Below are 5,068 nucleotides of genomic sequence, written 5' to 3' on the forward strand. Positions count from 1 at the left end.
CTACAAATGCCTGTATTGTGTAATCTGGTTGGGGGATAGGCAAACATACTGGATCTTGGAAGTTTGTACATTTATGTGTGGTTATAAAATAGTCTGCATGTTTTAATTTTAAATTTTCCAATAAATTGAAAGAGTCAGTAACAACAAGCTTGTTCATACAAAAGCAGTAAGCAACTGCAACTGTATCTGGGGTGGGAGAGAGAAGGCGAAAGACCCCCTTGAAGATGAAGCAGAGTGAGTTTATTATAATGAGATCTCAACTGTGTGTGACCCTTCTTAAGTGCATATCTTGGTCCTCATAACAAAAGTCTGCATTATAGGTGGATGTTATTTATTGGAAGGAAAAGGCAGTGGCATGTATTTTGTGCACAGACAGAATGCCAGCTGAATTATGAATTCTGAATACATAACATTGAGAGAAATGGCCCTTTAAAGATTCTGACATTTTAATAAGAACTGGCTCTGCCACACAAGCCATGTGTAAACAAGCTGAGTCTTGCACATTTATTAAATATGCTATAATATGGATTTGCAAGGAAACAGGAAAAAAGTACATATTTACAAGGAAGTCACTCAGTTCTACTCAGACTATTTAAATGGCACCCCTGTGGTTTCAGTTTAAAAGGTAGTTTTATTATTTAAAGGACAAGTTTTTTACCATCTTTAACTGACACCTTTTTGCTTTCCAATAATTTTCCTTTAATTAGCTGTCTAGATAAGTAGCAGAAGCATCTTGTGCTCATACAGGATGGCAGCTGTAGTTTGATGTTTTCTTGTGTCATTGCTCCTCAATCCCAGATCATTCATTCCCGACAACTTTGTCACTGTCTCAGTTGTGGCAGTACAATGTTCCAGTTCATGGAATTCTGTGGTAAAATAGATTAGGGAACTGATACAGGATAAAAACAATCTCTTCTCCACACCCCTTCCACCCGCTCTCCCAACAGTTGTTCAGGGGCAACAAGGGAGAAAGAAAAGGAAGGAAACGAGGAGTCTGGAGGCAAGGCTGGTTTAAATCTACACTGCTGACAAAAGCAGTATTTATCAGACTATGTCCTGTAGACATTGGCTACCTGGTTGACTTGGATGTCTGTGACATTAGAAATCAGTTAAAGACTTCCCAGTAGAGCTAGTCCAAGGAAGTATAAGTCACACCCAATTGTTTCAGCAAAAAAAGTACCTGATCTGTCAAAAGGGAGATTTGGTGTTAGGGCGGTGATGTGCTGTTTACCTCGCTGCCCTTGGTGAGGTAGAGCAGTCTGCTGGAGCTACAGCATGAACATTCATGTGTACATGTACACCATAGTCTGTCCCTGCAAATGTATGTATTTGTCAGATAAAGCTGTTGGTAAAAATATTTGAACAAGTCTAAGTAATTTAAAAGTTCAAGTTCTATTTTCAGAACTAATACTGGAGACCACATTCCACTGACTTAAAATGAAAGACTGATACATTTCTAAGGCGTTTTGGAAATGAAATCTAATTTTTGGAAACAACTTATCTACTGTAGACGATGTATTCCATCCACAGCTAAGACCTTAGTCCTACTGTGCTGTGTAGTCAAGCTTCATATCAAGGCACTGCCACAAGAAGTTGATGGTTGTCAGAGTTACTATTCAAGTTAATTGAGAGGCATTTTTGATTTAGTGCTATGTAACTAAAAATCAAAAGTTGTTTTTCAAGTTGATTTTTTTTTTTACTTGTAAAATCAAAGCAATGATTTCTTCTTTAACTGCATGCAACTTTCCAGTTTTCAGCAAAATTTTACTTTACCATCCCATTGTCTTTTATTAAACAAGGGGCAAAGTCAGTTTACATAGGATAAGAGTCTCACCGTAATCTTCTATTTTTAGAACTGAACTTTTTCCCCACAGCTCTTGAAGACAAAACACCATGTGAGAAGTTGACTACTCTCATCATATTCCAGCTGAGAACAGAAATAAAAGTGCCAGCAACATAACAAATAAGCCTTTTTCTCACGAGACTTAACAGCACATTTTTTTCTGACAGAAAGCATTCAGATGAATTTCCAAACTCTTAGATGTTTATCTGAACTATACCCACACTTTTTAACCTTTTGTAGTTCTTACTTATATCTGAGACTAAAAAATGTTTGTCAGGGCCATGGCTTAGAGCAATAATCATCCCTAGTGGACAGAGTGTTTGTTTTCAGAGTTACTGGTATGAATTGTGGAGAGAGGGATAAATTGATTAATTCTTTAAGTAGTTTAAAGATTCTTTCTTACTTGAGGTAAGTTTCAGTCTGTTTTTCATTATTATTTACTATTGCATACTACTTGCTCCTAGCAATCATCCTTTGAAATGATTGTTTTCTTTACTGAATACAAAATGCACCTCTGAAACTAAGGTTAAAAAGAGAGAATTGTTTAGCAAATAACTCAGCAGCCTTGTCTTCACCACTTGCAGTAAAGCCTCGTTATTTACTTTTCAGACTTACTTTCACCGAGTTTCACTATTCATCAGCGTCATCACAGGTTTTCTTCTCAAGTCACTGTATAGCAATATGTTCACAGCATTTAGCCTTCAGATACTGTGCTCATTTATGTACTTGTTCACAGTTTTTCTTTACTGGCATTAGTAGAGAACGCTGATTCCAAGGCAGTGTGTTACAGTGTTTCTCTTGAGCTCTTGCCCCTTGTGGCTCTGCACAGTGACTGCTGCTCTGGCAGTTCTGTCTCATGACACAAAGCATTTGGCAGCTGTACTGACTTCAGATATCCTTGGACTGCATTGCTTCTTGCAGCCACTACACCATCCCTGAACAGTTGTGCTGACACAGCTTCTTGTGGGCCCACACTGTGGATCACATCAGGGAACTAATCTGACCTGAACAATCCCCCCCACACCCCCCAAATAAAGAATGAAGCTGGGTCAGTTCCCTTGGTCTGGCTCACAGGGTGGTCTCACAAATTGTGCCAAAACAGCTGAGCAGATGGCATGCTTCTGTGGTACAGAGGGAAGGAAGAAACCATTAAGCTGGTATTGCCTAACACCATATTCTTATTAGTATCAAAGTACAAACAGATGTAAATGTTAAATTTATTTCTTAGTACTTATTGTTATAACAGTGATTTACCTTAAAGGCTATGTTATTTACTTTAAGCATAAATGAGTGAAGAAGGGTTTTTTTGAGACTTAGCTCTTATAATTTATCATGTAGCCTAAATTAATTTATTTATTCCAATTGATTAAAAATGTTGTTATAGAAAGTTCTATACTTAATGTACCCAGTTGGCATTAATGGCAATCTTGACTGGTGTGGATCAAAGCACTGCATCTTTTGCTAATTATTCTTTAACTGCTAAATTAATATCATCTTTGGTTTCTAATCTGGTACTGTATAGATACATGTTTCAAACAGCAACAAAGGTCCTACAAATGGGGTCAGGTCTGGCTCTCTTCCCAAGATTAGACTGTGCTCTGGCATTTAGTCAAATTGAACCCATTCCAGTGATTTCTGTACTGTGCCTGAGTTGGGCTGGCTTTTCCTGCAAGTATTGTAGGTCAGAAGCCTGTGATTGTTCATTTGCTGCCCTGCATTCATTCTGTATAGATTGTTCTTTGATCCAACCTTCAGATACCCCATATTTTAAAAGCTTCTTTTTCTCTCTATTTTTTAGCACAAGGCAGACAAGGGACAATCTCTGTTGAAGCATTAGCTTATTTTTACTGAAACTGGATATGTTCAGTTGGTACAAATTTTTTATTTTTATTTTTTAAATGGAGAAGGTGTGTAGAAGGCACAGCAGAGGAACAGAAGGGGGCTAGATGCAAAGCTCTGCATTTCACATCTGTTGTGGTCTCATTGCAAGATAGATGCATAATGAGAGAGACCTCTGGTACACACCCCAAAGATATCTCAGAGAACTGGTTCTGGGGCTTAGCCAGGTAGGTTGTTGGTGAAGAACATGAAGGTGATAAAGTTGTGATCAAGATACAGGTGCCATCCTGCTTTTCAAAGGGAGCAAAGGAAGATCTGCTATATAAGCTGTGTAGGCTAACGTGGCTTATTTTAACTGTTCCTGGAAAGGGAGTGTTCACTGCTCTGCTGTGGAAGCTGTGTAGGTGGCTGGGAGAGGTAACCTCTTGACCCAACCCAGCAGCAATCAGACCAGGACATGCATCCACAGCAAAGGCAGCAGGCTGAGCTGAAAAAACCTGCTGCTGCCAAAATAAAACGTTTCCCTTCCCACCTTATACTGCCCCAGGCAAAAAATGAACACAGCAAAAGTGGGTGAGATGTTTCCATCTGGTTTAGTGAGTTAACTCAGTTCTGAGGGTCATATGAGAGAAAGAATGCAGAAACCCTCCTTTCCAAAACAGGAAAGTGTTAGAGTGGTGCAGCTATCTCCCTGCACTTCTACTCTCTTGGTTGTAACCAACAGTTTATAACAAGTCCTGCTAGGCGAGCTGTGACATTCTGCTGAAAGATGTTACTGTTCCCTTGTCAGAAGTCTTAGTTTTAATGAATTTTCATCTGTTTAATTTACTAGCTGTCATATTAGTGGAATCTAAAGCTAATTATAGTTTAAGTCACTATTTAGATTGTGCACTATGGGGCTCTATAAAGATGGTTAACCACTGCCTGTTGGACAGCTGATGGTCCCAGGGGTTCTCTAGGACCTTGTATCAAACATGCATGGAAGGGAACTAGCTCAGGTCCCTCCCCTGTGCTGCTCACGCTACCACATAATGAGCCAGTTCAGGGAATGGAGACAAGAAGTTGCTTTCTTTGGAGAGCTAGTTTGTAACTGGCTCAAATCCCTGAGCTGATTTACTGCACAGTGCTCACATCAGCACAAATCACCCAGCAGCTAAAGGTAGGGTGGAGGACCAGGCTGTGGCAACTGTAAATTAGGTTGGCTTAATGTGTTAAAGAAATACACCCTACACTGAAGCAGCAAAAATAGAAAATTTTCCCTTTAAGAATACTGTTTTTCTTGAGTGTTTGAGCTACTGCTGAGAAATGCAGAGAGATTAAGTACAAAGAAATATAAATCCTACACAATTCTGATTAAATTTTTAGTTTTGAGTTATATTTGGACCA

Source organism: Chaetura pelagica, unplaced genomic scaffold, assembly GCF_000747805.2.
Source record: "Chaetura pelagica isolate M959 unplaced genomic scaffold, ChaPel_1.0 scaffold449, whole genome shotgun sequence".
Classification (NCBI taxonomy): Eukaryota; Metazoa; Chordata; class Aves; order Apodiformes; family Apodidae; genus Chaetura; species Chaetura pelagica.